Source organism: Eubalaena glacialis, chromosome 1 (assembly GCF_028564815.1).
Source record: "Eubalaena glacialis isolate mEubGla1 chromosome 1, mEubGla1.1.hap2.+ XY, whole genome shotgun sequence".
Classification (NCBI taxonomy): domain Eukaryota; kingdom Metazoa; phylum Chordata; class Mammalia; order Artiodactyla; family Balaenidae; genus Eubalaena; species Eubalaena glacialis.
Genome location: NC_083716.1, coordinates 93,138,188 through 93,162,474, shown reverse-complemented (window position 1 = coordinate 93,162,474; position 24,287 = coordinate 93,138,188). Strand labels below are relative to the sequence as shown.

The window sequence follows — 24,287 nt, the reverse complement described above, 5'->3', positions numbered from 1 at the left end:
TTTTTCCGGAGGGAGCTGTGGAGATACACACGGGCAGACAGGGGGCTGCGGCGCGGCTGGGCTCCGGTGGGGGCGGCCAAGTGCAGGTCGAGGGCTTCGTGGGCCGCACGGACGGCACCCCGGCCTGCGGCGGAGTCTGGGTCCGGGCCAGCCACCACGGGAGCGGCTGGGGTGGCGGCTGCCTTCCAGGGCCGCCTTCTGGCCGCCTGGCCGGCCAGGCCGGCGCGGAGCGCCCCCTCTGGCGCGCTGTGGTGGGAGGGGCCGGAGGAGGTGGGGCCTGCAGCGCTGCTCGGCGGGGGCGGGGGCGGCGGCGGAGGCGGCGGGCGACTAAAGGAGAAGGCGGAGCGGGAGGCAAAAAGCCTACAGCACCCGGTATTCCCAGGCGGTCTCCCATCCAAGTACTAACCAGGCCCGACCCTGCTTAGCTTCCGCGATCAGACGAGATGGGGCACGTTCAGGGTGGTATGGCCTTAGAGGGCAGCCGGGGCCACGGGGTGCCTCTTGAGGCTTTGCTTCGCTGGTGCTGGCGACTTGCTCCCTGCTCGGCGGTCAGCCCTCTTCAGCAAGGCCCTGCCGCCCGCCCAGGCTGGCGACAGGAGGCCTCAGGGACCCAGGGGTTGCATAGTCAAGGGCGACCTCGCAGCTCAGGTCAGGCGGGATCCTCCAGGCCCGTAAGTGCTTGGCGCTCCGCCCCAGGTCCCGCTTGATGCTCACAAGGACGTGGCCCCGGAGGCTTAATGTCCCTTGGCCCTAGGTCCCTCGGGCATTACCAACCCTGTCCACTCACGCAGTGCTAGGCACAACCTAGCCGTGGCCGGGCCGGCCCTCCTGCCCGACGGCAGTTGCCCCGAATCCACTGGGAGCCACCATTGTGTTGGCATGGCCCATTACAGCCAGCAAGGCCACACTTGCATCCACGCCAACTGCCGAGCACTGTTCCCGGTGCCTAGTGGTCGGCCGGTTCGGAGAACGAGTCCTGGCCCACGACCCCGCTCCCGCACTCGGCCGTGGCGAAACGGCGGAGGGGGGGCTTTTTCCGGAGGGAGCTGTGGAGAGACACACCGGCAGATAGGTGGCTGCGCCGGGGCTGGGCGCTAGTGGGGGCGGCCAGGTGCAGGTCAAGGGGCTCGCGGGCCGCACGGCCGGCACCCGGGCCTGAGGCGGAGTCTGGGTTCAGGCCAGCCACCCCGGGAGCGGCTGGGATGCGGCTGCCTTCCAGGGCCGCCTTCTGGCCGCCTGGCCGGCCAGGCAGGCGGAGAGCGCCCCCTCTGGCGCGCTGTGGTGGGAGGGGCCGGAGGAGGTGGGGCCTGCAGCGGTGCCCGGCGGGGGCGGGGGCGGGGGCGGGGGCGGAGGCGGCGGGCGACTAAAGGAGAAGGCGGAGCGGGAGGCAAAAAGCCTACAGCACCCGGTATTCCCAGGCGGTCTCCCATCCAAGTACTAACCAGGCCCGACCCTGCTTAGCTTCCGAGATCAGACGAGATCGGGCGCGTTCAGGGTGGTATGGCCGTAGACGCAGGAGGGGCCCGCGCGGTGCCTCTTGAGGCCCAGCTTCGCTGGCGCCTGCGCCTTACCGCCATGCCGGCGGCCAGCCCTCTCCGGCAGGGCCCTGCCGCCCGCCCAGGCAGGCGACAGGAGGCCTCGGGGACCCGGGGGTGGCGGAGTGGTGGGCCACCTCGCAGCCCAGGGCGGGCGGGACGCTCCAGGCCCGTCGGCGCTTGGCGCCCCGCCGCAGATCCCGCTCGACGCTCACAGGGACGCGGCCCCGGAGGCTTCAGGGCCCGGCGGCCGCGGTCCCTTGGGCATCCCCCCCTGCCCGCCCACGCGGAGTTAGGCGCAGCCCGGCCACGGCCGGGCCGGCCCTCCGGCCGGGCAGCAGCTGGCCCGAAGCCACTGGGAGCCACCATGGAGTGGGCACGGCCCCTTAGCCCCAGCAAGGCCCCCCCTTGCCCCCACGCCGCCCGCCGAGCACAGGACCCCGGCCCTGGTGGCCGGCAGGCCCGGAGAAGCGGCCCCGGCCCCCGCCCCCGCTCCCGCCCCCGGCCGTGGCGAAACGGCGGAGGGGGGGGCTTTTTCCGGAGGGAGCTGTGGAGAGACACACGGGCAGACAGGGGGCTGCGGCGCGGCTGGGCTCCGGTGGGGGCGGCCAAGTGCAGGTCGAGGGCCTCGCGGGCCGCACGGACGGCACCCCGGCCTGCGGCGGAGTCTGGGTCCGGGCCAGCCACCACGGGAGCGGCTGGGGTGGCGGCTGCCTTCCAGGGCCGCATTCTGGCCGCATGTCCAGCCAGCTCGGCGGGGAGCGATCCCTCCGGCGCGCTGTGTTGGGAGGGACGTGAGGAGGTGAGGCCTGCAGCGGTGCTCAGCGGGGGCGGAGGCGGCCTCGGCCGCGGGCCACTAAATGTCAAGGCGGAGCGGGAGGCAAAAAAGCCTACAGCACTCGGTATTCCCATGTGGTCTCCCATCCAGGTACGAAACAGGCCAGACCCTGATTAGCTTCCGAGATCAGACGAGGTGTGGTGCGTTCAGGGAGGTGTGGCCGTAGAATGCAGCGGGGGCCACGGTGTGCCTCTTGAGGCTTAGCTTCGCTGGTGCTGGCGACTCACCGCCAGCCCGGCAGCCAACCCTCTCCGGCGCGGCCCTGCCGTCCGCCCAGGCAAGCGACAGGAGGCCTCGAGGGCCCGGGGGTGGTGGAGTTGTGGGCGACTTCGCAGCTCAGGTCAGGCGGGACCCTCCAGGCCTGTAGGCGCTTGGCCCTCCGCCCCAGAGCCGCTCAACGCTCACAGGACTTGGCCCCGGAGGCTTAAGGGCCTGTGGCCCTCGGTCCCTTGTGCATTCCCCACCCTGTCAATCCACACAGTGCTAGGCGCAGCCCAGCCACGGCCTGGCCGGCCCGCCTGCCCAACGGCAGTCGGCCCGAAGCCACTGGGAGCCACCATTGAGCCGGCACGGCCCCTTAGACACAGCAACGCCACCCTTGCCCCCACGCCAACTGCCGAGCAAAGTTCCCGGCGCCTGGTGTCTAGCCAGCCCAGCGAACCGGTCCCAGCCCACGACCCCGCTCCCACTCTCGGCCGTGGCGAAGTGGCAAAGGGTGGGCTTTTTCCGGAGGGAGCTGTGGAGAGACACACGGGCAGACAGGGGGCTGCGGCGCGGCTGGGCTCCGGTGGGGGCGGCCAAGTGCAGGTCGAGGGCTTCGTGGGCCGCACGGACGGCACCCCGGCCTGCGGCGGAGTCTGGGTCCGGGCCAGCCACCACGGGAGCGGCTGGGGTGGCGGCTGCCTTCCAGGGCCGCCTTCTGGCCGCCTGGCCGGCCAGGCCGGCGCGGAGCGCCCCCTCTGGCGCGCTGTGGTGGGAGGGGCCGGAGGAGGTGGGGCCTGCAGCGCTGCCCGGCGGGGGCGGGGGCGGGGGCGGAGGCGGCGGGCGACTAAAGGAGAAGGCGGAGCGGGAGGCAAGAAGCCTACAGCACCCGGTATTCCCAGGCGGTCTCCCATCCAAGTACTAACCAGGCCCGACCCTGCTTAGCTTCCGAGATCAGACGAGTTCGGGCGCGTTCAGGGTGGTATGGCCGTAGACGTTAAGAGGGGCCCGCGGAGTGCCTCTTGAGGCCCAGCTTCGCTGGCGCTTGCGCCTCCCCGCCAGCCCGGCGGCCAGCCCGCCCCGGCAGGGCCCCGCCGCCCGCCCAGGCAGGGCAACGGCGGCCTCGGGTACCAGGGGGGTGGCGGAGGGTTCGGCGACCTCCCAGCCCAGGGCGGGCGGGACCCACCAAACCGTTCGGCGCTTGGCGCCCCGCCCCAGATCCCGCACGTCGCTCACAGGGACGTGGCCCCGGAGGCTTCAGGGCCCGGGGCCCGCGGTCCCTTGGGCCTCCCCTCTGCCCGCCCACGCGGCGCTAGGCGCAGCCCAGCCGCAGCCCGGGCCGGCCCTCCTGCCCGACGGCAGTCGGCCCTTAACCCACTGGGAGCCACCATTGAGTCGGCACGGCCCCTTAGCCCCAGCAAGGCCACCCTTGCCCCCACGCCACCCGCCGAGCACAGGACCCGGCGCCTTGTGGCCGGCCGGCCCGGAGCACCGGCCCCGGCCCCCGCCCCCGCTCCCGCCCCCGGCCGTGGCGAAACGGCGGAGGGGGGGCTTTTTCCGGAGGGAGCTGTGGAGAGACACACCGGCAGATAGGTGGCTGCGCCGGGGCTGGGCGCTAGTGGGGGCGGCCAGGTGCAGGTCAAGGGGCTCGCGGGCCGCACGGCCGGCACCCGGGCCTGAGGCGGAGTCTGGGTTCAGGCCAGCCACCCCGGGAGCGGCTGGGATGCGGCTGCCTTCCAGGGCCGCCTTCTGGCCGCCTGGCCGGCCAGGCAGGCGGAGAGCGCCCCCTCTGGCGCGCTGTGGTGGGAGGGGCCGGAGGAGGTGGGGCCTGCAGCGGTGCCCGGCGGGGGCGGGGGCGGGGGCGGGGGCGGAGGCGGCGGGCGACTAAAGGAGAAGGCGGAGCGGGAGGCAAAAAGCCTACAGCACCCGGTATTCCCAGGCGGTCTCCCATCCAAGTACTAACCAGGCCCGACCCTGCTTAGCTTCCGAGATCAGACGAGATCGGGCGCGTTCAGGGTGGTATGGCCGTAGACGCAGGAGGGGCCCGCGCGGTGCCTCTTGAGGCCCAGCTTCGCTGGCGCCTGCGCCTTACCGCCATGCCGGCGGCCAGCCCTCTCCGGCAGGGCCCTGCCGCCCGCCCAGGCAGGCGACAGGAGGCCTCGGGGACCCGGGGGTGGCGGAGTGGTGGGCCACCTCGCAGCCCAGGGCGGGCGGGATGCTCCAGGCCCGTCGGCGCTTGGCGCCCCGCCGCAGATCCCGCTCGACGCTCACAGGGACGCGGCCCCGGAGGCTTCAGGGCCCGGCGGCCGCGGTCCCTTGGGCATCCCCCCCTGCCCGCCCACGCGGAGTTAGGCGCAGCCCGGCCACGGCCGGGCCGGCCCTCCGGCCGGGCAGCACCTGGCCCGAAGCCACTGGGAGCCACCATGGAGTGGGCACGGCCCCTTAGCCCCAGCAAGGCCCCCCCTTGCCCCCACGCCGCCCGCCGAGCACAGGACCCCGGCCCTGGTGGCCGGCAGGCCCGGAGAAGCGGCCCCGGCCCCCGCCCCCGCTCCCACCCCCGGCCGTGGCGAAACGGCGGAGGGGGGGGCTTTTTCCGGAGGGAGCTGTGGAGAGACACACGGGCAGACAGGGGGCTGCGGCGCTGCTGGGCTCCGGTGGGGGCGGCCAAGTGCAGGTCGAGGGCCTCGCGGGCCGCACGGATGGCACCCCGGCCTGCGGCGGAGTCTGGGTCCGGGCCAGCCACCACGGGAGCGGCTGGGGTGGCGGCTGCCTTCCAGGGCCGCATTCTGGCCGCATGTCCAGCCAGCTCGGCGGGGAGCGATCCCTCCGGCGCGCTGTGTTGGGAGGGACGTGAGGAGGTGAGGCCTGCAGCGGTGCTCAGCGGGGGCGGAGGCGGCCTCGGCCGCGGGCCACTAAATGTCAAGGCGGAGCGGGAGGCAAAAAAGCCTACAGCACTCGGTATTCCCATGTGGTCTCCCATCCAGGTACGAAACAGGCCAGACCCTGATTAGCTTCCGAGATCAGACGAGGTGTGGTGCGTTCAGGGAGGTGTGGCCGTAGAATGCAGCGGGGGCCACGGTGTGCCTCTTGAGGCTTAGCTTCGCTGGTGCTGGCGACTCACCGCCAGCCCGGCAGCCAACCCTCTCCGGCGCGGCCCTGCCGTCCGCCCAGGCAAGCGACAGGAGGCCTCGAGGGCCCGGGGGTGGTGGAGTTGTGGGCGACTTCGCAGCTCAGGTCAGGCGGGACCCTCCAGGCCTGTAGGCGCTTGGCCCTCCGCCCCAGAGCCGCTCAACGCTCACAGGACTTGGCCCCGGAGGCTTAAGGGCCTGTGGCCCTCGGTCCCTTGTGCATTCCCCACCCTGTCAATCCACACAGTGCTAGGCGCAGCCCAGCCACGGCCTGGCCGGCCCGCCTGCCCAACGGCAGTTGGCCCGAAGCCACTGGGAGCCACCATTGAGCCGGCACGGCCCCTTAGACACAGCAACGCCACCCTTGCCCCCACGCCAACTGCCGAGCAAAGTTCCCGGCGCCTGGTGTCTAGCCAGCCCAGCGAACCGGTCCCAGCCCACAACCCCGCTCCCACTCTCGCCGTGGCGAAGTGGCAAAGGGTGGGCTTTTTCCAGAGGGAGCTGTGGAGAGACACACGGGCAGACAGGGGGCTGCGGCGTGGCTGGGCTCCGGTGGGGGCGGCCAAGTGCAGGTCGAGGGCTTCGTGGGCCGCACGGACGGCACCCCGGCCTGCGGCGGAGTCTGGGTCCGGGCCAGCCACCACGGGAGCGGCTGGGGTGGCGGCTGCCTTCCAGGGCCGCCTTCTGGCCGCCTGGCCGGCCAGGCCGGCGCGGAGCGCCCCCTCTGGCGCGCTGTGGTGGGAGGGGCCGGAGGAGGTGGGGCCTGCAGCGCTGCCCGGCAGGGGCGGGGGCGGGGGCGGAGGCGGCGGGCGACTAAAGGAGAAGGCGGAGCGGGAGGCAAGAAGCCTACAGCACCCGGTATTCCCAGGCGGTCTCCCATCCAAGTACTAACCAGGCCCGACCCTGCTTAGCTTCTGAGATCAGACGAGTTCTGGCGCGTTCAGGGTGGTATGGCCGTAGACGTTAAGAGGGGCCCGCGGAGTGCCTCTTGAGGCCCAGCTTCGCTGGCGCTTGCGCCTTCCCGCCAGCCCGGCGGCCAGCCCGCCCCGGCAGGGCCCCGCCGCCCGCCCAGGCAGGGCAACGGCGGCCTCGGGTACCAGGGGGGTGGCGGAGGGTTCGGCGACCTCCCAGCCCAGGGCGGGCGGGACCCACCAAACCGTTCGGCGCTTGGCGCCCCGCCCCAGATCCCGCACGTCGCTCACAGGGACGTGGCCCCGGAGGCTTCAGGGCCCGGGGCCCGCGGTCCCTTGGGCCTCCCCTCTGCCCGCCCACGCGGCGCTAGGCGCAGCCCAGCCGCAGCCCGGGCCGGCCCTCCTGCCCGACGGCAGTCGGCCCTTAACCCACTGGGAGCCACCATTGAGTCGGCACGGCCCCTTAGCCCCAGCAAGGCCACCCTTGCCCCCACGCCACCCGCCGAGCACAGGACCCGGCGCCTTGTGGCCGGCCGGCCCGGAGCACCGGCCCCGGCCCCCGCCCCCGCTCCCGCCCCCGGCCGTGGCGAAACGGCGGAGGGGGGGCTTTTTCCGGAGGGAGCTGTGGAGAGACACACCGGCAGATAGGTGGCTGCGCCGGGGCTGGGCGCTAGTGGGGGCGGCCAGGTGCAGGTCAAGGGGCTCGCGGGCCGCACGGCCGGCACCCGGGCCTGAGGCGGAGTCTGGGTTCAGGCCAGCCACCCCGGGAGCGGCTGGGATGCGGCTGCCTTCCAGGGCCGCCTTCTGGCCGCCTGGCCGGCCAGGCAGGCGGAGAGCGCCCCCTCTGGCGCGCTGTGGTGGGAGGGGCCGGAGGAGGTGGGGCCTGCAGCGGTGCCCGGCGGGGGCGGGGGCGGGGGCGGGGGCGGAGGCGGCGGGCGACTAAAGGAGAAGGCGGAGCGGGAGGCAAAAAGCCTACAGCACCCGGTATTCCCAGGCGGTCTCCCATCCAAGTACTAACCAGGCCCGACCCTGCTTAGCTTCCGAGATCAGACGAGATCGGGCGCGTTCAGGGTGGTATGGCCGTAGACGCAGGAGGGGCCCGCGCGGTGCCTCTTGAGGCCCAGCTTCGCTGGCGCCTGCGCCTTACCGCCATGCCGGCGGCCAGCCCTCTCCGGCAGGGCCCTGCCGCCCGCCCAGGCAGGCGACAGGAGGCCTCGGGGACCCGGGGGTGGCGGAGTGGTGGGCCACCTCGCAGCCCAGGGCGGGCGGGACGCTCCAGGCCCGTCGGCGCTTGGCGCCCCGCCGCAGATCCCGCTCGACGCTCACAGGGACGCGGCCCCGGAGGCTTCAGGGCCCGGCGGCCGCGGTCCCTTGGGCATCCCCCCCTGCCCGCCCACGCGGAGTTAGGCGCAGCCCGGCCACGGCCGGGCCGGCCCTCCGGCCGGGCAGCAGCTGGCCCGAAGCCACTGGGAGCCACCATGGAGTGGGCACGGCCCCTTAGCCCCAGCAAGGCCCCCCCTTGCCCCCACGCCGCCCGCCGAGCACAGGACCCCGGCCCTGGTGGCCGGCAGGCCCGGAGAAGCGGCCCCGGCCCCCGCCCCCGCTCCCGCCCCCGGCCGTGGCGAAACGGCGGAGGGGGGGGCTTTTTCCGGAGGGAGCTGTGGAGAGACACACGGGCAGACAGGGGGCTGCGGCGCGGCTGGGCTCCGGTGGGGGCGGCCAAGTGCAGGTCGAGGTCCTCGCGGGCCGCACGGACGGCACCCCGGCCTGCGGCGGAGTCTGGGTCCGGGCCAGCCACCACGGGAGCAGCTGGGGTGGCGGCTGCCTTCCAGGGCCGCATTCTGGCCGCATGTCCAGCCAGCTCGGCGGGGAGCGATCCCTCCGGCGCGCTGTGTTGGGAGGGACGTGAGGAGGTGAGGCCTGCAGCGGTGCTCAGCGGGGGCGGAGGCGGCCTCGGCCGCGGGCCACTAAATGTCAAGGCGGAGCGGGAGGCAAAAAAGCCTACAGCACTCGGTATTCCCATGTGGTCTCCCATCCAGGTACGAAACAGGCCAGACCCTGATTAGCTTCCGAGATCAGACGAGGTGTGGTGCGTTCAGGGAGGTGTGGCCGTAGAATGCAGCGGGGGCCACGGTGTGCCTCTTGAGGCTTAGCTTCGCTGGTGCTGGCGACTCACCGCCAGCCCGGCAGCCAACCCTCTCCGGCGCGGCCCTGCCGTCCGCCCAGGCAAGCGACAGGAGGCCTCGAGGGCCCGGGGGTGGTGGAGTTGTGGGCGACTTCGCAGCTCAGGTCAGGCGGGACCCTCCAGGCCTGTAGGCGCTTGGCCCTCCGCCCCAGAGCCGCTCAACGCTCACAGGACTTGGCCCCGGAGGCTTAAGGGCCTGTGGCCCTCGGTCCCTTGTGCATTCCCCACCCTGTCAATCCACACAGTGCTAGGCGCAGCCCAGCCACGGCCTGGCCGGCCCTCCTGCCCGACGGCAGTCGGCCCTTAACCCACTGGGAGCCACCATTGAGCCGGCACGGCCCCTTAGCCCCAGCAAGGCCACCCTTGCCCCCACGCCACCCGCCGAGCACAGGACCCGGCGCCTGGTGTCTAGCCAGCCCAGCGAACCGGTCCCAGCCCCCGCCCCCGCTCCCGCCCCCGGCCGTGGCGAAACGGCGGAGGGTGGGCTTTTTCCGGAGGGAGCTGTGGAGATACACACGGGCAGACAGGGGGCTGCGGCGCGGCTGGGCTCCGGTGGGGGCGGCCAAGTGCAGGTCGAGGGCTTCGTGGGCCGCACGGACGGCACCCCGGCCTGCGGCGGAGTCTGGGTCCGGGCCAGCCACCACGGGAGCGGCTGGGGTGGCGGCTGCCTTCCAGGGCCGCCTTCTGGCCGCCTGGCCGGCCAGGCCGGCGCGGAGCGCCCCCTCTGGCGCGCTGTGGTGGGAGGGGCCGGAGGAGGTGGGGCCTGCAGCGCTGCTCGGCGGGGGCGGGGGCGGCGGCGGAGGCGGCGGGCGACTAAAGGAGAAGGCGGAGCGGGAGGCAAGAAGCCTACAGCACCCGGTATTCCCAGGCGGTCTCCCATCCAAGTACTAACCAGGCCCGACCCTGCTTAGCTTCCGCGATCAGACGAGATGGGGCGCGTTCAGGGTGGTATGGCCTTAGAGGGCAGCCGGGGCCACGGGGTGCCTCTTGAGGCTTTGCTTCGCTGGTGCTGGCGACTTGCTCCCTGCTCGGCGGTCAGCCCTCTTCAGCAAGGCCCTGCCGCCCGCCCAGGCTGGCGACAGGAGGCCTCAGGGACCCAGGGGTTGCATAGTCAAGGGCGACCTCGCAGCTCAGGTCAGGCGGGATCCTCCAGGCCCGTAGGTGCTTGGCGCTCCGCCCCAGGTCCCGCTTGATGCTCACAAGGACGTGGCCCCGGATGCTTAATGTCCCTTGGCCCTAGGTCCCTCGGGCATTACCAACCCTGTCCACTCACGCAGTGCTAGGCACAACCTAGCCGTGGCCGGGCCGGCCCTCCTGCCCGACGGCAGTTGCCCCGAATCCACTGGGAGCCACCATTGTGTTGGCATGGCCCATTACAGCCAGCAAGGCCACACTTGCATCCACGCCAACTGCCGAGCACTGTTCCCGGTGCCTAGTGGTCGGCCGGTTCGGAGAACGAGTCCTGGCCCACGACCCCGCTCCCGCACTCGGCCGTGGCGAAACGGCGGAGGGGGGGCTTTTTCCGGAGGGAGCTGTGGAGAGACACACCGGCAGATAGGTGGCTGCGCCGGGGCTGGGCGCTAGTGGGGGCGGCCAGGTGCAGGTCAAGGGGCTCGCGGGCCGCACGGCCGGCACCCGGGCCTGAGGCGGAGTCTGGGTTCAGGCCAGCCACCCCGGGAGCGGCTGGGATGCGGCTGCCTTCCAGGGCCGCCTTCTGGCCGCCTGGCCGGCCAGGCAGGCGGAGAGCGCCCCCTCTGGCGCGCTGTGGTGGGAGGGGCCGGAGGAGGTGGGGCCTGCAGCGGTGCCCGGCGGGGGCGGGGGCGGGGGCGGGGGCGGAGGCGGCGGGCGACTAAAGGAGAAGGCGGAGCGGGAGGCAAAAAGCCTACAGCACCCGGTATTCCCAGTCGGTCTCCCATCCAAGTACTAACCAGGCCCGACCCTGCTTAGCTTCCGAGATCAGACGAGATCGGGCGCGTTCAGGGTGGTATGGCCGTAGACGCAGGAGGGGCCCGCGCGGTGCCTCTTGAGGCCCAGCTTCGCTGGCGCCTGCGCCTTACCGCCATGCCGGCGGCCAGCCCTCTCCGGCAGGGCCCTGCCGCCCGCCCAGGCAGGCGACAGGAGGCCTCGGGGACCCGGGGGTGGCGGAGTGGTGGGCCACCTCGCAGCCCAGGGCGGGCGGGACGCTCCAGGCCCGTCGGCGCTTGGCGCCCCGCCGCAGATCCCGCTCGACGCTCACAGGGACGCGGCCCCGGAGGCTTCAGGGCCCGGCGGCCACGGTCCCTTGGGCATCCCCCCCTGCCCGCCCACGCGGAGTTAGGCGCAGCCCGGCCACGGCCGGGCCGGCCCTCCGGCCGGGCAGCAGCTGGCCCGAAGCCACTGGGAGCCACCATGGAGTGGGCACGGCCCCTTAGCCCCAGCAAGGCCCCCCCTTGCCCCCACGCCGCCCGCCGAGCACAGGACCCCGGCCCTGGTGGCCGGCAGGCCCGGAGAAGCGGCCCCGGCCCCCGCCCCCGCTCCCGCCCCCGGCCGTGGCGAAACGGCGGAGGGGGGGGCTTTTTCCGGAGGGAGCTGTGGAGAGACACACGGGCAGACAGGGGGCTGCGGCGCGGCTGGGCTCCGGTGGGGGCGGCCAAGTGCAGGTCGAGGGCCTCGCGGGCCGCACGGACGGCACCCCGGCCTGCGGCGGAGTCTGGGTCCGGGCCAGCCACCACGGGAGCGGCTGGGGTGGCGGCTGCCTTCCAGGGCCGCATTCTGGCCGCATGTCCAGCCAGCTCGGCGGGGAGCGATCCCTCCGGCGCGCTGTGTTGGGAGGGACGTGAGGAGGTGAGGCCTGCAGCGGTGCTCAGCGGGGGCGGAGGCGGCCTCGGCCGCGGGCCACTAAATGTCAAGGCGGAGCGGGAGGCAAAAAAGCCTACAGCACTCGGTATTCCCATGTGGTCTCCCATCCAGGTACGAAACAGGCCAGACCCTGATTAGCTTCCGAGATCAGACGAGGTGTGGTGCGTTCAGGGAGGTGTGGCCGTAGAATGCAGCGGGGGCCACGGTGTGCCTCTTGAGGCTTAGCTTCGCTGGTGCTGGCGACTCACCGCCAGCCCGGCAGCCAACCCTCTCCGGCGCGGCCCTGCCGTCCGCCCAGGCAAGCGACAGGAGGCCTCGAGGGCCCGGGGGTGGTGGAGTTGTGGGCGACTTCGCAGCTCAGGTCAGGCGGGACCCTCCAGGCCTGTAGGCGCTTGGCCCTCCGCCCCAGAGCCGCTCAACGCTCACAGGACTTGGCCCCGGAGGCTTAAGGGCCTGTGGCCCTCGGTCCCTTGTGCATTCCCCACCCTGTCAATCCACACAGTGCTAGGCGCAGCCCAGCCACGGCCTGGCCGGCCCGCCTGCCCAACGGCAGTCGGCCCGAAGCCACTGGGAGCCACCATTGAGCCGGCACGGCCCCTTAGACACAGCAACGCCACCCTTGCCCCCACGCCAACTGCCGAGCAAAGTTCCCGGCGCCTGGTGTCTAGCCAGCCCAGCGAACCGGTCCCAGCCCACGACCCCGCTCCCACTCTCGGCCGTGGCGAAGTGGCAAAGGGTGGGCTTTTTCCGGAGGGAGCTGTGGAGAGACACACGGGCAGACAGGGGGCTGCGGCGCGGCTGGGCTCCGGTGGGGGCGGCCAAGTGCAGGTCGAGGGCTTCGTGGGCCGCACGGACGGCACCCCGGCCTGCGGCGGAGTCTGGGTCCGGGCCAGCCACCACGGGAGCGGCTGGGGTGGCGGCTGCCTTCCAGGGCCGCCTTCTGGCCGCCTGGCCGGCCAGGCCGGCGCGGAGCGCCCCCTCTGGCGCGCTGTGGTGGGAGGGGCCGGAGGAGGTGGGGCCTGCAGCGCTGCCCGGCGGGGGCGGGGGCGGGGGCGGAGGCGGCGGGCGACTAAAGGAGAAGGCGGAGCGGGAGGCAAGAAGCCTACAGCACCCGGTATTCCCAGGCGGTCTCCCATCCAAGTACTAACCAGGCCCGACCCTGCTTAGCTTCCGAGATCAGACGAGTTCGGGCGCGTTCAGGGTGGTATGGCCGTAGACGTTAAGAGGGGCCCGCGGAGTGCCTCTTGAGGCCCAGCTTCGCTGGCGCTTGCGCCTCCCCGCCAGCCCGGCGGCCAGCCCGCCCCGGCAGGGCCCCGCCGCCCGCCCAGGCAGGGCAACGGCGGCCTCGGGTACCAGGGGGGTGGCGGAGGGTTCGGCGACCTCCCAGCCCAGGGCGGGCGGGACCCACCAAACCGTTCGGCGCTTGGCGCCCCGCCCCAGATCCCGCACGTCGCTCACAGGGACGTGGCCCCGGAGGCTTCAGGGCCCGGGGCCCGCGGTCCCTTGGGCCTCCCCTCTGCCCGCCCACGCGGCGCTAGGCGCAGCCCAGCCGCAGCCCGGGCCGGCCCTCCTGCCCGACGGCAGTCGGCCCTTAACCCACTGGGAGCCACCATTGAGTCGGCACGGCCCCTTAGCCCCAGCAAGGCCACCCTTGCCCCCACGCCACCCGCCGAGCACAGGACCCGGCGCCTTGTGGCCGGCCGGCCCGGAGCACCGGCCCCGGCCCCCGCCCCCGCTCCCGCCCCCGGCCGTGGCGAAACGGCGGAGGGGGGGCTTTTTCCGGAGGGAGCTGTGGAGAGACACACCGGCAGATAGGTGGCTGCGCCGGGGCTGGGCGCTAGTGGGGGCGGCCAGGTGCAGGTCAAGGGGCTCGCGGGCCGCACGGCCGGCACCCGGGCCTGAGGCGGAGTCTGGGTTCAGGCCAGCCACCCCGGGAGCGGCTGGGATGCGGCTGCCTTCCAGGGCCGCCTTCTGGCCGCCTGGCCGGCCAGGCAGGCGGAGAGCGCCCCCTCTGGCGCGCTGTGGTGGGAGGGGCCGGAGGAGGTGGGGCCTGCAGCGGTGCCCGGCGGGGGCGGGGGCGGGGGCGGGGGCGGAGGCGGCGGGCGACTAAAGGAGAAGGCGGAGCGGGAGGCAAAAAGCCTACAGCACCCGGTATTCCCAGGCGGTCTCCCATCCAAGTACTAACCAGGCCCGACCCTGCTTAGCTTCCGAGATCAGACGAGATCGGGCGCGTTCAGGGTGGTATGGCCGTAGACGCAGGAGGGGCCCGCGCGGTGCCTCTTGAGGCCCAGCTTCGCTGGCGCCTGCGCCTTACCGCCATGCCGGCGGCCAGCCCTCTCCGGCAGGGCCCTGCCGCCCGCCCAGGCAGGCGACAGGAGGCCTCGGGGACCCGGGGGTGGCGGAGTGGTGGGCCACCTCGCAGCCCAGGGCGGGCGGGATGCTCCAGGCCCGTCGGCGCTTGGCGCCCCGCCGCAGATCCCGCTCGACGCTCACAGGGACGCGGCCCCGGAGGCTTCAGGGCCCGGCGGCCGCGGTCCCTTGGGCATCCCCCCCTGCCCGCCCACGCGGAGTTAGGCGCAGCCCGGCCACGGCCGGGCCGGCCCTCCGGCCGGGCAGCACCTGGCCCGAAGCCACTGGGAGCCACCATGGAGTGGGCACGGCCCCTTAGCCCCAGCAAGGCCCCCCCTTGCCCCCACGCCGCCCGCCGAGCACAGGACCCCGGCCCTGGTGGCCGGCAGGCCCGGAGAAGCGGCCCCGGCCCCCGCCCCCGCTCCCACCCCCGGCCGTGGCGAAACGGCGGAGGGGGGGGCTTTTTCCGGAGGGAGCTGTGGAGAGACACACGGGCAGACAGGGGGCTGCGGCGCTGCTGGGCTCCGGTGGGGGCGGCCAAGTGCAGGTCGAGGGCCTCGCGGGCCGCACGGATGGCACCCCGGCCTGCGGCGGAGTCTGGGTCCGGGCCAGCCACCACGGGAGCGGCTGGGGTGGCGGCTGCCTTCCAGGGCCGCATTCTGGCCGCATGTCCAGCCAGCTCGGCGGGGAGCGATCCCTCCGGCGCGCTGTGTTGGGAGGGACGTGAGGAGGTGAGGCCTGCAGCGGTGCTCAGCGGGGGCGGAGGCGGCCTCGGCCGCGGGCCACTAAATGTCAAGGCGGAGCGGGAGGCAAAAAAGCCTACAGCACTCGGTATTCCCATGTGGTCTCCCATCCAGGTACGAAACAGGCCAGACCCTGATTAGCTTCCGAGATCAGACGAGGTGTGGTGCGTTCAGGGAGGTGTGGCCGTAGAATGCAGCGGGGGCCACGGTGTGCCTCTTGAGGCTTAGCTTCGCTGGTGCTGGCGACTCACCGCCAGCCCGGCAGCCAACCCTCTCCGGCGCGGCCCTGCCGTCCGCCCAGGCAAGCGACAGGAGGCCTCGAGGGCCCGGGGGTGGTGGAGTTGTGGGCGACTTCGCAGCTCAGGTCAGGCGGGACCCTCCAGGCCTGTAGGCGCTTGGCCCTCCGCCCCAGAGCCGCTCAACGCTCACAGGACTTGGCCCCGGAGGCTTAAGGGCCTGTGGCCCTCGGTCCCTTGTGCATTCCCCACCCTGTCAATCCACACAGTGCTAGGCGCAGCCCAGCCACGGCCTGGCCGGCCCGCCTGCCCAACGGCAGTTGGCCCGAAGCCACTGGGAGCCACCATTGAGCCGGCACGGCCCCTTAGACACAGCAACGCCACCCTTGCCCCCACGCCAACTGCCGAGCAAAGTTCCCGGCGCCTGGTGTCTAGCCAGCCCAGCGAACCGGTCCCAGCCCACAACCCCGCTCCCACTCTCGCCGTGGCGAAGTGGCAAAGGGTGGGCTTTTTCCAGAGGGAGCTGTGGAGAGACACACGGGCAGACAGGGGGCTGCGGCGCGGCTGGGCTCCGGTGGGGGCGGCCAAGTGCAGGTCGAGGGCTTCGTGGGCCGCACGGACGGCACCCCGGCCTGCGGCGGAGTCTGGGTCCGGGCCAGCCACCACGGGAGCGGCTGGGGTGGCGGCTGCCTTCCAGGGCCGCCTTCTGGCCGCCTGGCCGGCCAGGCCGGCGCGGAGCGCCCCCTCTGGCGCGCTGTGGTGGGAGGGGCCGGAGGAGGTGGGGCCTGCAGCGCTGCCCGGCAGGGGCGGGGGCGGGGGCGGAGGCGGCGGGCGACTAAAGGAGAAGGCGGAGCGGGAGGCAAGAAGCCTACAGCACCCGGTATTCCCAGGCGGTCTCCCATCCAAGTACTAACCAGGCCCGACCCTGCTTAGCTTCTGAGATCAGACGAGTTCTGGCGCGTTCAAGGTGGTATGGCCGTAGACGTTAAGAGGGGCCCGCGGAGTGCCTCTTGAGGCCCAGCTTCGCTGGCGCTTGCGCCTCCCCGCCAGCCCGGCGGCCAGCCCGCCCCGGCAGGGCCCCGCCGCCCGCCCAGGCAGGGCAACGGCGGCCTCGGGTACCAGGGGGGTGGCGGAGGGTTCGGCGACCTCCCAGCCCAGGGCGGGCGGGACCCACCAAACCGTTCGGCGCTTGGCGCCCCGCCCCAGATCCCGCACGTCGCTCACAGGGACGTGGCCCCGGAGGCTTCAGGGCCCGGGGCCCGCGGTCCCTTGGGCCTCCCCTCTGCCCGCCCACGCGGCGCTAGGCGCAGCCCAGCCGCAGCCCGGGCCGGCCCTCCTGCCCGACGGCAGTCGGCCCTTAACCCACTGGGAGCCACCATTGAGTCGGCACGGCCCCTTAGCCCCAGCAAGGCCACCCTTGCCCCCACGCCACCCGCCGAGCACAGGACCCGGCGCCTTGTGGCCGGCCGGCCCGGAGCACCGGCCCCGGCCCCCGCCCCCGCTCCCGCCCCCGGCCGTGGCGAAACGGCGGAGGGGGGGCTTTTTCCGGAGGGAGCTGTGGAGAGACACACCGGCAGATAGGTGGCTGCGCCGGGGCTGGGCGCTAGTGGGGGCGGCCAGGTGCAGGTCAAGGGGCTCGCGGGCCGCACGGCCGGCACCCGGGCCTGAGGCGGAGTCTGGGTTCAGGCCAGCCACCCCGGGAGCGGCTGGGATGCGGCTGCCTTCCAGGGCCGCCTTCTGGCCGCCTGGCCGGCCAGGCAGGCGGAGAGCGCCCCCTCTGGCGCGCTGTGGTGGGAGGGGCCGGAGGAGGTGGGGCCTGCAGCGGTGCCCGGCGGGGGCGGGGGCGGGGGCGGGGGCGGAGGCGGCGGGCGACTAAAGGAGAAGGCGGAGCGGGAGGCAAAAAGCCTACAGCACCCGGTATTCCCAGGCGGTCTCCCATCCAAGTACTAACCAGGCCCGACCCTGCTTAGCTTCCGAGATCAGACGAGATCGGGCGCGTTCAGGGTGGTATGGCCGTAGACGCAGGAGGGGCCCGCGCGGTGCCTCTTGAGGCCCAGCTTCGCTGGCGCCTGCGCCTTACCGCCATGCCGGCGGCCAGCCCTCTCCGGCAGGGCCCTGCCGCCCGCCCAGGCAGGCGACAGGAGGCCTCGGGGACCCGGGGGTGGCGGAGTGGTGGGCCACCTCGCAGCCCAGGGCGGGCGGGACGCTCCAGGCCCGTCGGCGCTTGGCGCCCCGCCGCAGATCCCGCTCGACGCTCACAGGGACGCGGCCCCGGAGGCTTCAGGGCCCGGCGGCCGCGGTCCCTTGGGCATCCCCCCCTGCCCGCCCATGCGGAGTTAGGCGCAGCCCGGCCACGGCCGGGCCGGCCCTCCGGCCGGGCAGCAGCTGGCCCGAAGCCACTGGGAGCCACCATGGAGTGGGCACGGCCCCTTAGCCCCAGCAAGGCCCCCCCTTGCCCCCACGCCGCCCGCCGAGCACAGGACCCCGGCCCTGGTGGCCGGCAGGCCCGGAGAAGCGGCCCCGGCCCCCGCCCCCGCTCCCGCCCCCGGCCGTGGCGAAACGGCGGAGGGGGGGGCTTTTTCCGGAGGGAGCTGTGGAGAGACACACGGGCAGACAGGGGGCTGCGGCGCGGCTGGGCTCCGGTGGGGGCGGCCAAGTGCAGGTCGAGGTCCTCGCGGGCCGCACGGACGGCACCCCGGCCTGCGGCGGAGTCTGGGTCCGGGCCAGCCACCACGGGAGCAGCTGGGGTGGCGGCTGCCTTCCAGGGCCGCATTCTGGCCGCATGTCCAGCCAGCTCGGCGGGGAGCGATCCCTCCGGCGCGCTGTGTTGGGAGGGACGTGAGGAGGTGAGGCCTGCAGCGGTGCTCAGCGGGGGCGGAGGCGGCCTCGGCCGCGGGCCACTAAATGTCAAGGCGGAGCGGGAGGCAAAAAAGCCTACAGCACTCGGTATTCCCATGTGGTCTCCCATCCAGGTACGAAACAGGCCAGACCCTGATTAGCTTCCGAGATCAGACGAGGTGTGGTGCGTTCAGGGAGGTGTGGCCGTAGAATGCAGCGGGGGCCACGGTGTGCCTCTTGAGGCTTAGCTTCGCTGGTGCTGGCGACTCACCGCCAGCCCGGCAGCCAACCCTCTCCGGCGCGGCCCTGCCGTCCGCCCAGGCAAGCGACAGGAGGCCTCGAGGGCCCGGGGGTGGTGGAGTTGTGGGCGACTTCGCAGCTCAGGTCAGGCGGGACCCTCCAGGCCTGTAGGCGCTTGGCCCTCCGCCCCAGAGCCGCTCAACGCTCACAGGACTTGGCCCCGGAGGCTTAAGGGCCTGTGGCCCTCGGTCCCTTGTGCATTCCCCACCCTGTCAATCCACACAGTGCTAGGCGCAGCCCAGCCACGGCCTGGCCGGCCCTCCTGCCCGACGGCAGTCGGCCCTTAACCCACTGGGAGCCACCATTGAGCCGGCACGGCCCCTTAGCCCCAGCAAGGCCACCCTTGCCCCCACGCCACCCGCCGAGCACAGGACCCGGCGCCTGGTGTCTAGCCAGCCCAGCGAACCGGTCCCAGCCCCCGCCCCCGCTCCCGCCCCCGGCCGTGGCGAAACGGCGGAGGGTGGGCTTTTTCCGGAGGGAGCTGTGGAGATACACACGGGCAGACAGGGGGCTGCGGCGCGGCTGGGCTCCGGTGGGGGCGGCCAAGTGCAGGTCGAGGGCTTCGTGGGCCGCACGGACGGCACCCCGGCCTGCGGCGGAGTCTGGGTCCGGGCCAGCCACCACGGGAGCGGCTGGGGTGGCGGCTGCCTTCCAGGGCCGCCTTCTGGCCGCCTGGCCGGCCAGGCCGGCGCGGAGCGCCCCCTCTGGCGCGCTGTGGTGGGAGGGGCCGGAGGAGGTGGGGCCTGCAGCGCTGCTCGGCGGGGGCGGGGGCGGCGGCGGAGGCGGCGGGCGACTAAAGGAGAAGGCGGAGCGGGAGGCAAAAAGCCTACAGCACCCGGTATTCCCAGGCGGTCTCCCATCCAAGTACTAACCAGGCCCGACCCTGCTTAGCTTCCGCGATCAGACGAGATGGGGCACGTTCAGGGTGGTATGGCCTTAGAGGGCAGCCGGGGCCACGGTGTGCCTCTTGAGGCTTTGCTTCGCTGGTGCTGGCGACTTGCTCCCTGCTCGGCGGTCAGCCCTCTTCAGCAAGGCCCTGCCGCCCGCCCAGGCTGGCGACAGGAGGCCTCAGGGACCCAGGGGTTGCATAGTCAAGGGCGACCTCGCAGCTCAGGTCAGGCGGGATCCTCCAGGCCCGTAGGTGCTTGGCGCTCCGCCCCAGGTCCCGCTTGATGCTCACAAGGACGTGGCCCCGGAGGCTTAATGTCCCTTGGCCCTAGGTCCCTCGGGCATTACCAACCCTGTCCACTCACGCAGTGCTAGGCACAACCTAGCCGTGGCCGGGCCGGCCCTCCTGCCCGACGGCAGTTGCCCCGAATCCACTGGGAGCCACCATTGTGTTGGCATGGCCCATTACAGCCAGCAAGGCCACACTTGCATCCACGCCAACTGCCGAGCACTGTTCCCGGTGCCTAGTGGTCGGCCGGTTCGGAGAACGAGTCCTGGCCCACGACCCCGCTCCCGCACTCGGCCGTGGCGAAACGGCAAAGGGTGGGCTTTTTCTGGAGGGAGCTGTGGAGAGACACACGGGCAGACAGGTGTCTGCGGCACGGATGGGCACTCGTGGTGGTGGCCTGGTGCGGGACGAGGGACTCGCGGGCCTCACGGCCGGCACCCGGGCCTGCGGCGGAGTCTGGGTCCGGGTCATCCACCCCGGGAGCGGCTGGGGTGCGGCTGCCTTCCAGGGCCGCCTTCTGGCCACATGTCCAGCCAGGCTGGTGGGGAGCGCCCCCTCCGGCGCGCTGTGTTGGGAGGGACGTGAGGAGGTGAGGCCTGCAGCGGTGCTCAGCGGGGGCGGAGGCGGCCTCGGCCGCGGGCCACTAAATGTCAAGGCGGAGCGGGAGGCAAAAAAGCCTACAGCACTCGGTATTCCCATGTGGTCTCCCATCCAGGTACGAAACAGGCCAGACCCTGATTAGCTTCCGAGATCAGACGAGGTGTGGTGCGTTCAGGGAGGTGTGGCCGTAGAATGCAGCGGGGGCCACGGTGTGCCTCTTGAGGCTTAGCTTCGCTGGTGCTGGCGACTCACCGCCAGCCCGGCAGCCAACCCTCTCCGGCGCGGCCCTGCCGTCCGCCCAGGCAAGCGACAGGAGGCCTCGAGGGCCCGGGGGTGGTGGAGTTGTGGGCGACTTCGCAGCTCAGGTCAGGCGGGACCCTCCAGGCCTGTAGGCGCTTGGCCCTCCGCCCCAGAGCCGCTCAACGCTCACAGGACTTGGCCCCGGAGGCTTAAGGGCCTGTGGCCCTCGGTCCCTTGTGCATTCCCCACCCTGTCAATCCACACAGTGCTAGGCGCAGCCCAGCCACGGCCTGGCCGGCCCGCCTGCCCAACGGCAGTCGGCCCGAAGCCACTGGGAGCCACCATTGAGCCGGCACGGCCCCTTAGACACAGCAACGCCACCCTTGCCCCCACGCCAACTGCCGAGCAAAGTTCCCGGCGCCTGGTGTCTAGCCAGCCCAGCGAACCGGTCCCAGCCCACGACCCCACTCCCACTCTCGGCCGTGGCGAAGTGGCAAAGGGTGGGCTTTTTCCGGAGGGAGCTGTGGAGAGACACACGGGCAGACAGGGGGCTGCGGCGCGGCTGGGCTCCGGTGGGGGCGGCCAAGTGCAGGTCGAGGGCTTCGTGGGCCGCACGGACGGCACCCCGGCCTGCGGCGGAGTCTGGGTCCGGGCCAGCCACCACGGGAGCGGCTGGGGTGGCGGCTGCCTTCCAGGGCCGCCTTCTGGCCGCCTGGCCGGCCAGGCCGGCGCGGAGCGCCCCCTCTGGCGCGCTGTGGTGGGAGGGGCCGGAGGAGGTGGGGCCTGCAGCGCTGCCCGGCGGGGGCGGGGGCGGGGGCGGAGGCGGCGGGCGACTAAAGGAGAAGGCGGAGCGGGAGGCAAGAAGCCTACAGCACCCGGTATTCCCAGGCGGTCTCCCATCCAAGTACTAACCAGGCCCGACCCTGCTTAGCTTCCGAGATCAGACGAGTTCCGGCGCGTTCAGGGTGGTATGGCCGTAGACGTTAAGAGGGGCCCGCGGAGTGCCTCTTGAGGCCCAGCTTCGCTGGCGCTTGCGCCTCCCCGCCAGCCCGGCGGCCAGCCCGCCCCGGCACGGCCCCGCCGCCCGCCCAGGCAGGGCAACGGCGGCCTCGGGTACCAGGGGGGTGGCGGAGGGTTCGGCGACCTCCCAGCCCAGGGCGGGCGGGACCCACCAAACCGTTCGGCGCTTGGCGCCCCGCCCCAGATCCCGCACGTCGCTCACAGGGACGTGGCCCCGGAGGCTTCAGGGCCCGGGGCCCGCGGTCCCTTGGGCCTCCCCTCTGCCCGCCCACGCGGCGCTAGGCGCAGCCCAGCCGCAGCCCGGGCCGGCCCTCCTGCCCGACGGCAGTCGGCCCTTAACCCACTGGGAGCCACCATTGAGTCGGCACGGCCCCTTAGCCCCAGCAAGGCCACCCTTGCCCCCACGCCACCCGCCGAGCACAGGACCCGGCGCCTTGTGGCCGGCCGGCCCGGAGCACCGGCCCCGGCCCCCGCCCCCGCTCCCGCCCCCGGCCGTGGCGAAACGGCGGAGGGGGGGCTTTTTCCGGAGGGAGCTGTGGAGAGACACACCGGCAGATAGGTGGCTGCGCCGGGGCTGGGCGCTAGTGGGGGCGGCCAGGTGCAGGTCAAGGGGCTCGCGGGCCGCACGGCCGGCACCCGGGCCTGAGGCGGAGTCTGGGTTCAGGCCAGCCACCCCGGGAGCGGCTGGGATGCGGCTGCCTTCCAGGGCCGCCTTCTGGCCGCCTGGCCGGCCAGGCAGGCGGAGAGCGCCCCCTCTGGCGCGCTGTGGTGGGAGGGGCCGGAGGAGGTGGGGCCTGCAGCGGTGCCCGGCGGGGGCGGGGGCGGGGGCGGGGGCGGAGGCGGCGGGCGACTAAAGGAGAAGGCGGAGCGGGAGGCAAAAAGCCTACAGCACCCGGTATTCCCAGGCGGTCTCCCATCCAAGTACTAACCAGGCCCGACCCTGCTTAGCTTCCGAGATCAGACGAGATCGGGCGCGTTCAGGGTGGTATGGCCGTAGACGCAGGAGGGGCCCGCGCGGTGCCTCTTGAGGCCCAGCTTCGCTGGCGCCTGCGCCTTACCGCCATGCCGGCGGCCAGCCCTCTCCGGCAGGGCCCTGCCGCCCGCCCAGGCAGGCGACAGGAGGCCTCGGGGACCCGGGGGTGGCGGAGTGGTGGGCCACCTCGCAGCCCAGGGCGGGCGGGACGCTCCAGGCCCGTCGGCGCTTGGCGCCCCGCCGCAGATCCCGCTCGACGCTCACAGGGACGCGGCCCCGGAGGCTTCAGGGCCCGGCGGCCGCGGTCCCTTGGGCATCCCCCCCTGCCCGCCCACGCGGAGTTAGGCGCAGCCCGGCCACGGCCGGGCCGGCCCTCCGGCCGGGCAGCAGCTGGCCCGAAGCCACTGGGAGCCACCATGGAGTGGGCACGGCCCCTTAGCCCCAGCAAGGGCCCCCTTGCCCCCACGCCGCCCGCCGAGCACAGGACCCCGGCCCTGGTGGCCGGCAGGCCCGGAGAAGCGGCCCCGGCCCCCGCCCCCGCTCCCGCCCCCGGCCGTGGCGAAACGGCGGAGGGGGGGGCTTTTTCCGGAGGGAGCTGTGGAGAGACACACGGGCAGACAGGGGGCTGCGGCGCGGCTGGGCTCCGGTGGGGGCGGCCAAGTGCAGGTCGAGGGCCTCGCGGGCCGCACGGACGGCACCCCGGCCTGCGGCGGAGTCTGGGTCCGGGCCAGCCACCACGGGAGCGGCTGGGGTGGCGGCTGCCTTCCAGGGCCGCATTCTGGCCGCATGTCCAGCCAGCTCGGCGGGGAGCGATCCCTCCGGCGCGCTGTGTTGGGAGGGACGTGAGGAGGTGAGGCCTGCAGCGGTGCTCAGCGGGGGCGGAGGCGGCCTCGGCCGCGGGCCACTAAATGTCAAGGCGGAGCGGGAGGCAAAAAAGCCTACAGCACTCGGTATTCCCATGTGGTCTCCCATCCAGGTACGAAACAGGCCAGACCCTGATTAGCTTCCGAGATCAGACGAGGTGTGGTGCGTTCAGGGAGGTGTGGCCGTAGAATGCAGCGGGGGCCACGGTGTGCCTCTTGAGGCTTAGCTTCGCTGGTGCTGGCGACTCACCGCCAGCCCGGCAGCCAACCCTCTCCGGCGCGGCCCTGCCGTCCGCCCAGGCAAGCGACAGGAGGCCTCGAGGGCCCGGGGGTGGTGGAGTTGTGGGCGACTTCGCAGCTCAGGTCAGGCGGGACCCTCCAGGCCTGTAGGCGCTTGGCCCTCCGCCCCAGAGCCGCTCAACGCTCACAGGACTTGGCCCCGGAGGCTTAAGGGCCTGTGGCCCTCGGTCCCTTGTGCATTCCCCACCCTGTCAATCCACACAGTGCTAGGCGCAGCCCAGCCACGGCCTGGCCGGCCCTCCTGCCCGACGGCAGTCGGCCCTTAACCCACTGGGAGCCACCATTGAGCCGGCACGGCCCCTTAGCCCCAGCAAGGCCACCCTTGCCCCCACGCCACCCGCCGAGCACAGGACCCGGCGCCTGGTGTCTAGCCAGCCCAGCGAACCGGTCCCAGCCCCCGCCCCCGCTCCCGCCCCCGGCCGTGGCGAAACGGCGGAGGGTGGGCTTTTTCCGGAGGGAGCTGTGGAGATACACACGGGCAGACAGGGGGCTGCGGCGCGGCTGGGCTCCGGTGGGGGCGGCCAAGTGCAGGTCGAGGGCTTCGTGGGCCGCACGGACGGCACCCCGGCCTGCGGCGGAGTCTGGGTCCGGGCCAGCCACCACGGGAGCGGCTGGGGTGGCGGCTGCCTTCCAGGGCCGCCTTCTGGCCGCCTGGCCGGCCAGGCCGGCGCGGAGCGCCCCCTCTGGCGCGCTGTGGTGGGAGGGGCCGGAGGAGGTGGGGCCTGCAGCGCTGCTCGGCGGGGGCGGGGGCGGCGGCGGAGGCGGCGGGCGACTAAAGGAGAAGGCGGAGCGGGAGGCAAAAAGCCTACAGCACCCGGTATTCCCAGGCGGTCTCCCATCCAAGTACTAACCAGGCCCGACCCTGCTTAGCTTCCGCGATCAGACGAGATGGGGCACGTTCAGGGTGGTATGGCCTTAGAGGGCAGCCGGGGCCACGGGGTGCCTCTTGAGGCTTTGCTTCGCTGGTGCTGGCGACTTGCTCCCTGCTCGGCGGTCAGCCCTCTTCAGCAAG

The 24,287-nt window shown here is 73.3% G+C and overlaps 12 non-coding genes and 12 pseudogenes across 12 annotated transcripts; all 24 read right to left on the bottom strand.

The window, feature by feature from the left end:
• Positions 1 to 357: 357 nt before the first annotated feature.
• Positions 358 to 476, bottom strand: LOC133105433 (5S ribosomal RNA; annotated as a pseudogene).
• Positions 477 to 1,393: 917 nt separating this feature from the next.
• LOC133101940 (5S ribosomal RNA) lies at positions 1,394 to 1,512 on the bottom strand. The gene has a single exon (XR_009702797.1). It is a non-coding gene; the product is annotated as a 5S ribosomal RNA (ribosomal RNA).
• A 910-nt stretch (positions 1,513 to 2,422) lies between these two features.
• Positions 2,423 to 2,541, bottom strand: LOC133077000 (5S ribosomal RNA; annotated as a pseudogene).
• Positions 2,542 to 3,451: 910 nt separating this feature from the next.
• Positions 3,452 to 3,570, bottom strand: LOC133104353 (5S ribosomal RNA). Its single transcript, XR_009703539.1, has one exon. It is a non-coding gene; the product is annotated as a 5S ribosomal RNA (ribosomal RNA).
• A 918-nt stretch (positions 3,571 to 4,488) lies between these two features.
• On the bottom strand, positions 4,489 to 4,607 carry LOC133101935 (5S ribosomal RNA). The gene has a single exon (XR_009702796.1). It is a non-coding gene; the product is annotated as a 5S ribosomal RNA (ribosomal RNA).
• Positions 4,608 to 5,517: 910 nt separating this feature from the next.
• LOC133076994 (5S ribosomal RNA) lies at positions 5,518 to 5,636 on the bottom strand (annotated as a pseudogene).
• A 909-nt stretch (positions 5,637 to 6,545) lies between these two features.
• Positions 6,546 to 6,664, bottom strand: LOC133104794 (5S ribosomal RNA). Its single transcript, XR_009703733.1, has one exon. It is a non-coding gene; the product is annotated as a 5S ribosomal RNA (ribosomal RNA).
• A 918-nt stretch (positions 6,665 to 7,582) lies between these two features.
• Positions 7,583 to 7,701, bottom strand: LOC133101926 (5S ribosomal RNA). Its single transcript, XR_009702791.1, has one exon. It is a non-coding gene; the product is annotated as a 5S ribosomal RNA (ribosomal RNA).
• A 910-nt stretch (positions 7,702 to 8,611) lies between these two features.
• On the bottom strand, positions 8,612 to 8,730 carry LOC133076988 (5S ribosomal RNA; annotated as a pseudogene).
• A 911-nt stretch (positions 8,731 to 9,641) lies between these two features.
• Positions 9,642 to 9,760, bottom strand: LOC133105072 (5S ribosomal RNA; annotated as a pseudogene).
• A 917-nt stretch (positions 9,761 to 10,677) lies between these two features.
• LOC133104276 (5S ribosomal RNA) lies at positions 10,678 to 10,796 on the bottom strand. Its single transcript, XR_009703511.1, has one exon. It is a non-coding gene; the product is annotated as a 5S ribosomal RNA (ribosomal RNA).
• Positions 10,797 to 11,706: 910 nt separating this feature from the next.
• Positions 11,707 to 11,825, bottom strand: LOC133076982 (5S ribosomal RNA; annotated as a pseudogene).
• A 910-nt stretch (positions 11,826 to 12,735) lies between these two features.
• On the bottom strand, positions 12,736 to 12,854 carry LOC133104347 (5S ribosomal RNA). Its single transcript, XR_009703537.1, has one exon. It is a non-coding gene; the product is annotated as a 5S ribosomal RNA (ribosomal RNA).
• A 918-nt stretch (positions 12,855 to 13,772) lies between these two features.
• LOC133101923 (5S ribosomal RNA) lies at positions 13,773 to 13,891 on the bottom strand. The gene has a single exon (XR_009702789.1). It is a non-coding gene; the product is annotated as a 5S ribosomal RNA (ribosomal RNA).
• A 910-nt stretch (positions 13,892 to 14,801) lies between these two features.
• LOC133076976 (5S ribosomal RNA) lies at positions 14,802 to 14,920 on the bottom strand (annotated as a pseudogene).
• Positions 14,921 to 15,829: 909 nt separating this feature from the next.
• Positions 15,830 to 15,948, bottom strand: LOC133104905 (5S ribosomal RNA). Its single transcript, XR_009703770.1, has one exon. It is a non-coding gene; the product is annotated as a 5S ribosomal RNA (ribosomal RNA).
• A 918-nt stretch (positions 15,949 to 16,866) lies between these two features.
• Positions 16,867 to 16,985, bottom strand: LOC133101920 (5S ribosomal RNA). The gene has a single exon (XR_009702788.1). It is a non-coding gene; the product is annotated as a 5S ribosomal RNA (ribosomal RNA).
• A 910-nt stretch (positions 16,986 to 17,895) lies between these two features.
• On the bottom strand, positions 17,896 to 18,014 carry LOC133076970 (5S ribosomal RNA; annotated as a pseudogene).
• Positions 18,015 to 18,925: 911 nt separating this feature from the next.
• On the bottom strand, positions 18,926 to 19,044 carry LOC133105431 (5S ribosomal RNA; annotated as a pseudogene).
• Positions 19,045 to 19,953: 909 nt separating this feature from the next.
• Positions 19,954 to 20,072, bottom strand: LOC133076958 (5S ribosomal RNA; annotated as a pseudogene).
• Positions 20,073 to 20,982: 910 nt separating this feature from the next.
• Positions 20,983 to 21,101, bottom strand: LOC133104857 (5S ribosomal RNA). Its single transcript, XR_009703752.1, has one exon. It is a non-coding gene; the product is annotated as a 5S ribosomal RNA (ribosomal RNA).
• Positions 21,102 to 22,019: 918 nt separating this feature from the next.
• LOC133101914 (5S ribosomal RNA) lies at positions 22,020 to 22,138 on the bottom strand. Its single transcript, XR_009702786.1, has one exon. It is a non-coding gene; the product is annotated as a 5S ribosomal RNA (ribosomal RNA).
• A 909-nt stretch (positions 22,139 to 23,047) lies between these two features.
• LOC133076953 (5S ribosomal RNA) lies at positions 23,048 to 23,166 on the bottom strand (annotated as a pseudogene).
• A 911-nt stretch (positions 23,167 to 24,077) lies between these two features.
• On the bottom strand, positions 24,078 to 24,196 carry LOC133105428 (5S ribosomal RNA; annotated as a pseudogene).
• Positions 24,197 to 24,287: the final 91 nt, after the last annotated feature.